Source organism: Felis catus, chromosome A2 (genome assembly GCF_018350175.1).
Source record: "Felis catus isolate Fca126 chromosome A2, F.catus_Fca126_mat1.0, whole genome shotgun sequence".
Classification (NCBI taxonomy): domain Eukaryota; kingdom Metazoa; phylum Chordata; class Mammalia; order Carnivora; family Felidae; genus Felis; species Felis catus.
Genome location: NC_058369.1, coordinates 90,776,638 through 90,789,875, shown reverse-complemented (window position 1 = coordinate 90,789,875; position 13,238 = coordinate 90,776,638). Strand labels below are relative to the sequence as shown.

Genomic DNA, 13,238 nt, shown 5'->3' with positions numbered 1-13,238 from the left:
TGAAGAATAAAATAGGCGGGCGTCTGGGTGGCTCCGTTGGTTAAGCGTCCAACTTCGGCTCAGGTCATGATCTCGTGGTTCATGAGTTCGAGCCCTGCATGGGGCTCTGTGCTGACAGCTCGGAGCCTGGAGCCTGCTTCAGATTCTGTGTCTCCCTCTCTCTCTGCCCCTTCCCTGCTCATGCTCTGTCTCTCAAACATAAATAAACATTAAAAAATTTTAAAAAAGGATAAAATAAGCAAAAAGTCCTTAATATTTTAAGAAAGGAGATTGACCATAAATAAATTGTCACATGAAGAAATAGTATTACATGATATCATGGTAAGCTCTATGAAGAAACAATAGAAAGTGTTGGGATAAGAGAGATGTGGCAGGTGTGTGTGTGTGTGTGTCCCCAAGCATTGAAGCAGAGACTTGATATGAAGTCTCAAGCCATGGCTAAATCTCATGTAGGAGCAGTAGCCAGAGAGAAAAGCAAGAGCAAAGGGTCTGAAGAAAGCATTTTGAACAACAGCAGCATCAGTGAGTTCGGCTCAGTCAAAGAGGTAAAGGCCAGATTATGTAGGCTTTGCAGTCCATGGGAGAAAATTTGTATGTTGTTCTAAGAAGAAAAGTGTTAAAATAGTCAGGGGTAGAACTTTTGTAAAAACTTAGCACAAGCTTGGAAACAAGGCCAAGGATGGGCCTGTGTGCTTCATTGCTATATGGCAGTCAATAGACCCTTTCACGGATTCCTGCATTCCCTAGGGAAGCCGGACTTTGACCTTCTCTTGCTTTTGTTTGGGGTCCAGATTCCATGAAATTGTGCGCTAACTTGTAGATTTTTGGTTTTTTACACACGGAAATGATTTCTGATTGGTAGAAAAGATACCTCTAGAGGTTACATTTACATTGCTTGTAGGACATGAACCGGTTTGTCTCCAAATCAGCAAACTGATTTCAGCGTGCCTTTCCCATCCATATACCACATTTCTCTAATTACCCTGGAACCAGCTGCAGAATCCTCCTGGTCCTGTCATTAACTGGTTAAAATCTTTGATGTGTGTCTATTCTACATTTGTTTTGAGAATTTTGAGTTTAGCTTTTTGAAAATTATATACTGTAATGTGCTAATAAAGCTCACTTGGGCTGTTGAGTGGAGAGGCAGTGAAGGTTTGGGAGGAAAGCTGTCCTCAGTGGAAGCAGGAAGACCAGTAAGGAGGGTAGTGCACAGGAATGGTCATGGTGGCCCGGGTAGGGTGTAGTGGTAGAAATGGTGGGAGAATGGATTGGGTTTTACATTTGATTTGAGAGTAGAGACAAGACAGGCTGACAAATGGATATGAGCTGGGAGAAAGAGAGAGGAATCTAGGATTTTCTTTTGGGTGACTGCAAAATGGTGGTAGAGGAAGAATAGAATTTTTGGAGAAAATGAAGAAATCCATTTTGGATGTGTTAATTGGAAACAATCTGTATGCCTTTGGCAAATTTCCTTATGGCGATGATGTCAGTGCCTATATATTTTTTTGTAATAATCAGGCAAATCTTAGTTTTAAACAAATGTTCATAATTGTCTTGATGTTTTTTATGCATAGATATAAACACATAGATTCTATCCGTTTACTGTTTAAATGTGTATGCGTCTACACATAGAACATATGCATACACGTAAACACAATATTTGGTGTAATTTCCCATGGAATTGATTATAATATTCCCATTCTCCTAACATGTAAAGTACAGGTTCAAGCGTTAGCGAGGTCAAGTTACCCCATGAACTGAAACCCCTTCTGGCTTTAAGAACCTCTTATCCTGTAATGTTACAACTGATTACTCAGCTGACAAAAAAAAAAAATTGCTTTAAAAAGAAAATGCCAATTCCTTAATCTTACTGAGCCTTATTTGCTTTATGAGATAAAAATTTGTCTTATCTGTTTCAATATTTGTACATATTTATCTAATAAGACAAACAATAGTGTTGACACCAAAAGCACTAAAGATGTGCAGGTTATTATGTACTACTACTTGGAGATAACTTTGCTGAAAGTCATTGTTTTTGAGCCTCTCAAAAACGTTCTCAAAAAGGTTTTTGAAGCTGACCCTGACTTCTCTTTTTAAATTGCAGCCTCCTTCCACATGGCCCAGCAGTGCTGATTCCTTTCCTTGGACTTGATTTTTCTCTTTCCATGACACTTAAACCTTATTTTAATTTCCTGCTTTTTTCAGGTACTATATTTATTATTTATGTTCCCCCACAGTAATGCAAGCTGAGTGTAGGGATTTTGTCTCTTTCATTTGCGGAAGTATGCGATTTCCTCCAGCACATAGCAAATGCTCAATAATTTGATGCCTACATGAATGAATGAAAGAGTCTTTCTGCAATAAGGAGAAGGCTTCTCACTGTCAGGGCAGAGCCGTAGGTGGGGCTCGAACTCACAAACCCTGAGATCATGACCTGAGCTGAAATCAAGAGTTGGACACTTAAATGACTGAGCCACCCAGGCACCCCTGTACTTGAATCTTGAACATGTGATTTAACAACTGTTTATCTCTATCACTGTCTGTAAAATGGGATTGATAATAATAATACCTACCTCATGGAGTAAAGAATTAAAGCAATATATGAAAGACTGTAGAATAGTGTTCTGACACATAGTAAACACTCAATTCATATAATAATAATAATTTTGTTTATTAGTAGCTTATTGTAGCAGAGGATATAAATAACCACTATCTAAATCCATGAAAATTACACATTAAGAAATTTGGTAAAATGGATATAAAAACGAACAACTCACATAATAAACACCAGCATGAAACACTATTTAAAATATACACAATCCAGAAAAAAAATGACAGAAATTTCTCTAGTTAAGAAAAGGAACTTACTTATTCGAATGGTTCTTGAGTTACCTTTTTAATTTCTTCCCTGCCTCTAGCTGATCAATTTTTGACAGTTGAGGATTTTGGAAAGAATTTGTCATCTTTTTGAAGTTCATTTCTTTCCCACCTTTTGTTTCAGAGCTCTCAGATGGGAGAGGAAGTGAAAATGCTAAAATTCTTGAAGTAAGGACAAGAAAGGATAGTAATCATCTAACAATATGGAAATAATGCAGATGAGAATCATGTTGAACAGAAATTGCCTCCCTTGGGAGGTTTTATCTTTATACCAACTTCAGAATCCTACAATTTTTCTAGGAGGCAGTTTCCCCCTTTTGTCTGTAAGAAATGAAATCTCCTATCCAAACATATGCTGTTAGGGAAATAAAGTAGACGTTTACAAAATGCAGTTCTTTGAATTTGCGTATACTTTGCACATCCTTTATACATTGGAATAAAAATGGTTCATAAATATTAGGTTTATTCTCTTGGCCTTGTTTTCATCCTTTTCCTTAATGTTTAATACCTTCTCTAGAGTAAAGATGGAATCTGTTCCTGGAAGAGTTTAGGCATCCTTTCCTTGTTATTTAAAAATTTGAGATATCCAACCAAAGCCGCCTGTGTTTCATGTCAGGGCAAATCCTACATTTAAGGGGCGAAATGGGTCATCTTTGGAAATCCCCAGAATGATTTCTCATCTTAGACAAGCAAATTAAAGTCTTTATGCTTCTCTCACAAGCGTCCTTACACTTCTTTTTTCTTTTTTTACTTTATTGTCAAGTTAGCTAACACACAGTGTAGTCTTGGCTTCAGGAGTAGATTCCCATGATCCATCACTTACATAGAACACCCAGTGCTCATCCCAACAAGTGCTCTCCTTAATGCTCAAGCCTCCTCATTCTTAAATTCGATATTTATCAGTAAAACTTTAAATTTACCATGCCCAACATATGGCTCTCAGTTGCCACCCTGCCAAGTGGTCCTTTCCCTTCCTTCCCCCACCTCTAGCCTTTTCAATCCCAGAAAATGGTACCACATGCTACTTGGATGTTCAAGGCAGGACATACATGGGTTCATCCTGGTTTGCTCCCTTTCCCTCACTCCCCATTTGCAATATATCCATGAGGCAGGCTGAGCGCACCCATGAGAGGTAGATTTTGAATCTGTCTACTGTTCTCAATTGGTGGTGGTAACTCACTCGAGTTCACTCCTCCCACTTATTAGGAGGGGTGCTCTGGTCCAACAGGGCTCTTTCAGCTCCTTGTCACTTTGATTCCTTTCCCGACTGAATGAGGTCTGACCCCTTTTTCGTGAGTGCTTGCTACTCTTCCTATTTATGTGTCAGCACCTCAGTGGTGGCCCCCGTGACCCATCTATGGAAAACAGGTCCGTTGTTTATTGTTGTTAGTTTCTGTCCCAGAAACTTGATTTTATGTTCTTGGTACTTCCATTATTTACTTTTTAAATGTATTTTTATTTTTAAAAACATGTTTATTTATTTTGAGAGAGAGCACGCACAAGTTGGGGAGGGGCAGAGAGAGAGAGAGGGAGGGAAAGAATTCCAAACAGGCTCGAATTCTCATGTGGATCTCAAACCCACGAACAGTGAGATCGTGACCTGAGCCGAAATCAAGAGTAGGACACTTAACCTACTGAGCCACCCAGGTGCCCCATAATTTATTTTTATTTTATTTAGTTGACTAACAAATCCTTTCTGGTTCAACATTTTATCCCCAGCACTCAGCTCAGTCCCAGAACGTAGAAGATACTTAGTAGATAATTGTTGAATGAATGGATGATGAGTTAACGAGATAAAGTCTGTTAGATATTTAAATTTCTTTTAACTTATAAACAGAAAATAAGGGATTTTATTTTACTTTTTAAAAAAAGCCAGGGCGCCTGGGTAGCTCAGTCAGTTGAGCGACCGGCTTCGGCTCAGGTCATGATCTCATGGTTTCTGAGTTCGAGCCCCTCCCTCATCTGGCTCTGTGCTGACAGCTCAGAGCCTGGAACCTGCTTCTGATTCTGTGTCTCCCTCTCTCTGCCCTTCCCCCACTCATTCTCAGTCTCTCTCTGTCTCAGAAATAAATAAACATTAAAAAAAAAAAAAAAAAGCCGAATAGGCCAACGAGAGAAAAAAGCTAAAGCTAAATAAGCTTAACCTTCAGATTTCCTCACTTCTATTGTGGAGCCCAGTCCATTAGGAGACCTTCATAGATGAATTCTCCGAGCTCTTGTTTTTTGTTTTTTGTTTTTTTTATTTATTTTTGAGACAGAGAGAGACAGAGCATGAATGGGGGAGGGGCAGAGAGAGAAGGAGACACAGAATCGGAAACAGGCTCCAGGCTCTGAGCCATCAGCCCAGAGCCCGACGCGGGGCTCGAACTCACGGACTGTGAGATCGTGACCTGAGCCGAAGTCGGATGCTTAACCGACTGAGCCACCCAGGCGCCCCAAGCTCTTGTTTTTTTAAATCAGAATCTTTATTTTATTTCCAGAAATATCTTGTAGCTATTCACTGAAATTCTGGCCAGTATCTTATATCTTCTTCAAACTCTATTTGTATAGTACCACGTTTGTCAGAAAAATTTTCTCTAGATAACTGCAAAATATTAACACTATGCTACCCCAGCGAAGCCACTTTTGTCCCAAACTTTCCAAGTTACGCAGCAAGCAACTGTATTCTTCAGGAAAAAAAAGAAATACCTTACTCCCTTTTCCATTATAAATTTATCCTTAGGCTCTTAAAATTTGTGGTCAATTTCTCTGCTACATTTCATTAGTGTGTTCAATTTTACAATAGTAGAGCATTTCTCGGGAATGGAACTAATTTTCTAATAAATGAATTATCTGTTTTATTACCCCCTCCTCTTTTATTTAATCTAAGAAGATTAATAGTTTATGGAAACTTTCCAGGAGGTGTAGCTAAAATGTACTCCAGTATGCTCAGGGATGAGGATAATAGATATGACTCAGAATTATTTCCTAAGAATTCACGGTTTGGGGTAAGTACATAAACAGAGTTCATTGATCAAGACTCCATCTTGGGACACCAGAGCCTTGGAAAGATTGACTTGGACCTTTCTTTTTATTCCTTAACACTCTGTGAACGTAGAAGGCAGAATCCTTATCTTAAATTTAAAAAACTATATTTTTTCCCAGTTTTATTGAGAAAAGACTATCTTTTTTTTAAAGTTAAAACATACATATATTAAAGAGTACTCAATAGTTGTTGAGTGTAATGTTGCATAAGCCAAAGCAGGTCAAGTTAGCTAATAATGTTATTCTAAGCTTCTATATGTTTACTTAATTTGTTGTATGCTTATTTTATTAGTTACTGGAATAAGTGGATCTCTCTGTGACTGTGGATTTGTATTATTATATTAGTTCTGTCAACTTTAGCCTTATATAATTGAAATGTATGCTATTAGGTATTCACAAATTAATGATTTTATAACTTCCTATGAACTTGACTCTTACTACTTCGAAATACACATCGTGATATCTTAGAATGCTACTTAAGATCTACTTTGTTCAATAATAATATAGCCATGTAATTTTTGCGTTATAATTTACATGGTAGATCTATTTTCATCATTTTACTTTCAAACTGTGTCCATACAAAGTGTTTCTTTTGTAAATAGAATATGCCTGCATTTGTTTTTTACTTACGTGGTAAATTTTGTGTTTCGATTGGGGAGCTGAGTTCATTTACATTGGATATGATCACCAATTTATCTGTTCTAAGTGTGCCATTTTGCTGTCCACGCTGCTTATCCTATTATTTATCCTTTATTTCTCCTTTTTTTGGCTTCCTTTGTATTCATCAATTCCTCATTGATTATTATTATTCCCTTTTAAAATTCCTTTAAGATTTTAATCTTTACATTCTTCTCTTACTCTTTTAATGGTTCTGTTATTGATAACAATGTACGGCTTCCTGAATATGTAAAACACAGCCTTTTAATTCCATTTCTCTCCTTCAACCTTTTGTGCTAATTTTGCCACACACTTAATTTATATGAACTTTTACATATTTTTTCCTATGGATTTATATTCCATAAGACGACATAAATTTCTCTTTGAAGTCAACGTTCATTTTCCTTTACCCATCAACACATCTTGGCTTTTATACTTTTTCCTGAAGTCTGTGGTTCTATTCCATCATTTTCCTTCAGCCTGAAGAAGTCCCTTTAGCATTTTTTCTGGACCAGGTTTGTTTGCAAATAAACCTCTCAGCTTTAATTTAAAAAAAAATCTTCATTTGGTCTAATTTTTTTGGAAAAAAAATGAGGGGTACAGAATTCTAGGTTAGCACTATTTTTTCTTTCAGCACTTTAAATATATCACTCCATGTCTTCATGTTTCCACGTTTTTCCACATGTGTCTTCTTCATGTTTCCACATTTTTCCTTGGGAGACAGTGGCAAATCTTAGTTTTAGTTTTTTTTTTTTTTTTTTTTCTGGAAATGATATGTACTCCTGTTCTACTCGAGGTAACTCTTAAATTTTCGCTTTTTTGGTTTTTACTAGTGTTAATATAATTTTCCTAGGTGTGGCCTTATTCATATTCGCCCTACTTAGTGGTTATAGTTTTTCTTTTTTTTTTTTTGAGTCTTAAATAAATGAAATTAGACATTTTCCATTAATTATGGAAAATTCTGGGCCAGGGGTGCCTGGGTGGTTCAGTCAGTTAACCATCTGACTCTGGATTTCAACTCGGCTCATGATCTCACGGTTTGTGAGATCAAGCCCCATGCTGGGCTTGACACTGATGGTGCAGAGTCTGCTTGAGATTCTCTCTCTTTGCCCTCTGTCTCTTTCTCCCTCTCAAAATAAATAAAGTTAAAAAAAATTTATGTTCTTTTATTTTGCCTCTTATCCTTCAAGTACTATGTTAGACCTTTTCATTGAATCCCGTATTTCCCGCAGGTTGTTTTTTTTTTTTTTTTCCTGTATTTTCTATCCTTTGTCTTTTATATGTATCACTTTTTCTTGTCATGTCTTCAGTTCACTAAAGTATCTGCTATGCTATTTCTTTTTTTTTTTTTTTTCAACGTTTATTTATTTTTGGGACAGAGAGAGACAGAGCATGAACGGGGGAGGGGCAGAGAGAGAGGGAGACACAGAATTGGAAACAGGCTCCAGGCTCTGAGCCATCAGCCCAGAGCCCGACGCGGGGCTCGAACTCACGGACCGTGAGATCGTGACCTGGCTGAAGTCGGACGCTTAACCGACTGCGCCACCCAGGCGCCCCTCTGCTATGCTATTTCTAATCTGTTATCGAACACATCTACTGAATTCTTAGTTTCAGTGTTTACATTTTCAGCTGTTACTTTAAAAGCACAGTCAGAAAACTATCTGAAACACCTGAATGTCTCTTCCTACGCCTTGTCTTTCTTTTGGTTTCTGGTGACTTTGTTCTGTTCTTTGCAAGCCTTGAAATTTTTTTAATGTTGACTTATTTACGTAGGGAGCACGCAAGCGGGGGGGGGGGGCAGAGAGAGGGAGAGACAGAAATTCAAGCAGACTCCCACTGTTAGCGCAGAGCCCTGTGCAGGGCTTGATCTCAGGAGCCATGAGGTCATGACTTGAGCTGAAATCAAGAGTTGGATGCTGAGATGACTAAGCCTCCCAGGCTCCCCAAGCCTTGGATGTGTTGAACGAATGCTGAATATGATAGACAACAGTTAAGTATCACACCTTCTTCTGCCAGTTAGATATGGTGGCAGCGAGTTACGCTGATTTATTAGATAGTTGCTTTCTTAGGGTTAGACTATATCTTATTTGTCTTTACTCTCAGGTGAGATTTTAAGGGCTCTCAACGAAAAGCTTGTAGGGGCTCTAACTGTAGGGGCTTGAACATACTAACTGCTCTAACTTGTAGGGGCTTGAACATACTAATTTCTGTTTTTTCATCATGAGCCGTCTCCAAAACACCTGCTCTACTCTCTAGCCCCCAACTGTTGCTGTGTTGTGTTTCTTGGAGTTACTTCCTGTGTACAACTTAAGAAATAATTTAAAGCCATGTTTTGTGGCTCCTTCTGCTGGACTCTGTTGTTTCTTAGATTTTGCCCCTTAACTTCCAGCTTGTCAGACAGCCCCGACTGGCCTCTGTCTGACATTTGCCTCTTCAGTGAGGCAAGGCCCCTTCTTCCTGATTGAAAAATTCTATTCTCCCCTGCCAACGCAAACTGGAGAGAGTCTATAGAGAAAACCACCCACCTGAAGTACTATTCTTCCAATAAGGGTAGTATCTCCTCATTATGCTGCTTGTGTTAGTTAATCCTGAGGGACCTCAAACAGCTTTTTAAAATAGTTTGTCCAGAATTTTAATGGTTTATAGTATGAGGTTGGTCTGACATAGCTGTCTTGATTACTATTGAAACTGAGAGTTATTATTTTTTAAGCTACACTTTAAGCATCCATTATTTGCCAGGTATGGTGCTGAGGGATTTAATCGTATTATCTCATTTAATCCTCACAACAGTCTTTGAAGTAGTTATTCTCACTTTTATAGACAAAGGAATCGAGTCTTAGGAAGGATAATTAACTAGCCCAGATCACATAGTAAGCTGTAAATCTCCATCTGTCTGATAGAAATGGGGTGGGGGGAGGAGAGGGAGTGGCAGGAGAAGAGAGGGAGGGGGAAGAAGGATCAGGGCTGGTTTCAGGCCCTTACAAAGAACACAGAACTTGTTTCACTGTTTTTCTGACTGATGATACCTTATCCCCATAGACCTACCTTACTTCTGGTTACAAAGTGTCCTCTGTAATTTTTACTGGTAATAGGAAAAAATAATAAGAAAACAAGAAAAGCATGTTTATTATATTCTCAAAGCTTTATGTAAAAATATTTTTGAGGAAACAGTATATGTCATCCCAACTGCCTCTGCTGCTTTAATTGGTACGTGAAAAAATCTTAAGGTAATTCAATAAACCTTAAGGCATTTTCTCTTGTGTTTTAGGCAGTTCGTTAATTGAGGCTAGAAGACCTACTGCAAGCAGAAGCAAATTGAGATGTTTTAAATAATGAGAAGGTGAATATAGGTCTAACTTTGAATATGAAAGAAAACATTAAATGCCCAAGTCTAAATAGATGTATAGGAAACATCTGAATAGATGTATAGCACGCATCTATTGTATGCTTCCTTTGTGCCAGGCACTGTAGGCATTTGACTCATTGGATCCTCTTATCACCTCTCAGATCCAGGTTATCTTGTTATTGCCATTTCACAGATGAGGAAACTGAGGCATGGGAGGGCTGATAAATTGCCCAATGTCACAAAACTACAAAGTGGAAGAAGTTGGACTTAAAACCAGTCTGGCTTCTTAACTCTATTTTACAGAAATACAAATATGCAGCAAAATCTCAATTAACTTGACTTCCTGATGAATAGGATATTATTAATAATTGATTTCTCTGATTAGGTTAAATGATATCACCATATTTTCTATTTTAATACTAGTTAGAAACGTTGCTAAAAGAAATGAATCCACTTCATAATGTATTTGTGAGATATTTCTAAGGAGAAAGTGGTAGCTGGAGGCAAATTTTCTAAAAACTTTAAGTAAAATTTAGAGGAAAAAGTGAAATTATTGATGTGGAGGGACACTAGCTATCTAGGTTCTGAACATTTGAGGAATTAGAAAAATTTCAGAAAAATATCATTAGAAACATGGGCTGGTGGCCACGTGATCATTCATTAATTCATCTCTTCATTCATTCCGCAAGCATTTGTTTATTACATGCTGTGCATTGAAAGAAAACTAACCGGTATTGAATATTTACTATGTGCCATGTAATTTACTAGGTGGTTTTAGAGACATTATCACACTTAATACTCAAAATAGCCTTCTGTGGAGTATATTACTGCCATGTTCACTTGAGGAAACTGTGGCTTAGTGGGCATTAATGATTTGTGCATTGCCAGGAAGCAGATGTCCGTGTAAATGCCAGAGATGGGCCTTGAGCCCAGGGCTGAATGACTCTAAGAACCAGGCTATAATGTTGTGGGGTGCTGGTCCTGCCATTGCGGAAGGGGGATAGCAGTCTCACGGAGGGGTAAGACAGAGTTTGGGACCACAAAGAGCTTTACAATTTGGTAAGATGAGGTAAGAAAACAACAAATAGAAATCTAACAGTAAAAAGAATGTGGCACATAATCACGAGATGACAGGTCTCCGAGGGAGGGAGAGATGACTTCCAGTTGTGCTAATGAAAGAAAATTTGGGGGCAAAAAGTGGTTAAGTAAAGATCTGAAGGATACCATTGAAGCTATAAATCATAATCATGTGTTCATACAACAGCCACTGCAGTATCGCTTGTGTGTTTGAGATGGAAGTGATTGTTCTCTCCTCTGAGCTCTGGTGCACTTATCTGAACCTTTTTTTTTTCTTTTTTTTTTTTTAAAGGTACCTGTCACTTTCTATCTTGTGAAATCATGATTAAATATGCACATGCTTTTTTTAATGGCCTCCGTCAAGGCAGAGACTTATTCCTCAGGTGGATCCCCATAGTGTTTGGCACGACGCCTGTGACATAGCAGGTACTTTTGAAACCCCCCTCTCCCTTAGTGTCATTGACATCATGCTGTCCTGGCTGTCTTTCCATCTCCTTTGACTCAGGCTCCTTAAGTGACAAGGTCATGTCCTCACTGCTCATTCTCCTGGCACCTACCTCCCACGCGCAACCTGTTGAAGGACTTAATACAACCTCACTATTTCAGGGACAGCTCCTGTGGCTCCCAAATCAATAGATATCTCTTCCAAGCTCTGGATTGGCTTGTACAACTGCCTGGCATATGTCTCCCATCTATGCATCCCTCAGGCTCTCTAATGTCAACATCTCTCACATTGAACTCTTCCTTTGCTCCATAGCTCTAACTTTTCCTCTATGTTCTACTCCAGTGAATGTTAGGAACATCTGCTTGATCGTGAAGGCCCTTCATAGCTGAGGAGATACAGGTTTAATCTCCTGTTCCCATAAATCTTCATGGTCACTGTCTGAGTTCAAACACCATCATTTCTCGTCTAGATTGCTTAAAGAGTCTCCCCGACATCAGACTTGCTCTCTTGTGATCCATTTTTCCAAATTGCTCCCTGGAATGATTTTTAAAGTGCAAATCTGAAAATGCCATCCTTGAATATCTTGACTTTTCAGTGCCTTTACGATGAAGAATTAAACCCCTCAGCACGGCAAATAGGGACAAACTTTTCTTCACTTTATCCCTTGCTTGACTCTGCTTCAGACCACAGTCCTGTCCACATTGAATTGTGCTTCTCTGCTCTTTGGTACGCTACTACCATTCCTCCTGGAATATTCACTTATCCTTTTTCTTTGGCCAGCCCAGCCTTCAAATACAAGCTTGATAACCACATCCTTCGAGAAGCCTTCATGACATTTCCTACAATTTTGATGAGTTGTCCCTAGTATTTGCTGGGCTAGCACTCGAGGCTTGTCTCAGTTCTTATCACACTGGAGCCTAATTCTTTACTTAACTATTCTGGTTTTCCTCACTGTCCATGAGTATGTTCAGAGAAGGAACAAACTTTTCTATCTTTATACCATCATGACCAGCTCTTTCTCTGGCACATGGCAGAGTTCAATAATAGTTGCTGAATGAATGGATAAAGAATGTTTGACGAACGAGTAAAAATAGAGTCTGAGAACAAAGAATTCACTTCTTTTAATGTGGAAATTGAACTTGGTTCAGTTTTGGGGCATGCTGTGTGATTTTCCACTTCATGGCAATATGCTTTCAATTTCCACCACTATGCTACTAGAATTCTCCCAGAACAAAAAGTAATGCACGTGGGGGCGCCTGGGTGGCTCAGTCGGTTAAGCATCTGACTTTGGCTCAGGTCATGATCTCAAGGTTCGTGGGTTCGAGCCCCGCGTCGGGCTCTGTGCTGACAGCTCGGAGCCTGGAGCCTGCTTTGGATTCTGTGTCTCCCTCTCTCTCTGCCCCTCCCCTGCTCGTGCTCTGTCTCTCCCTCTCTCTCAAAAATAAATAAACATAAAAAAAAAAAAAAAAAGTAATGCACGAGTAAACTAAAACACAGTGCAGAAACCAAGGATAAGTAGATCTTCCCTTAAGGATGCACTAACCTGGATCCACTAGTCCTTCCTTTCTTTGTAATTTATTTTATCTTATTAAACTTGCAACCCTTGCAAGCTGTGGATTATTTAATATTGTGATGGCATTCATATAAAATACAAATGCTACGATTATGACCTGCATTAAATTTTAGTTCTGATATTTTTTTTTGTGACACCATCTACTAACATATATGAGATATCTATAGATATATAGATAATGAGATATATGTATATTTGTGAAAATGTAGCAGAACTAAATATAATGCATATATAGATAA

General features: G+C 38.5%; 1 protein-coding gene, 1 long non-coding RNA gene and 1 other non-coding gene across 6 annotated transcripts in view; 2 read left to right on the top strand and 1 right to left on the bottom strand.

Moving 5' to 3' along the window:
* The window catches only part of LOC123383870, a 137,009-nt gene that overhangs the window by 46,741 nt on the left and 77,030 nt on the right, over positions 1 to 13,238 (top strand). The gene's annotated exons all lie outside the window — the stretch shown is intronic.
* GRM3 (glutamate metabotropic receptor 3) overlaps positions 1 to 13,238 on the bottom strand; it is a 220,510-nt gene that overhangs the window by 169,679 nt on the left and 37,593 nt on the right. The window lies entirely within an intron of this gene.
* Positions 12,681 to 12,765, top strand: TRNAQ-UUG. The gene has a single exon. It is a non-coding gene; the product is annotated as a tRNA-Gln (tRNA).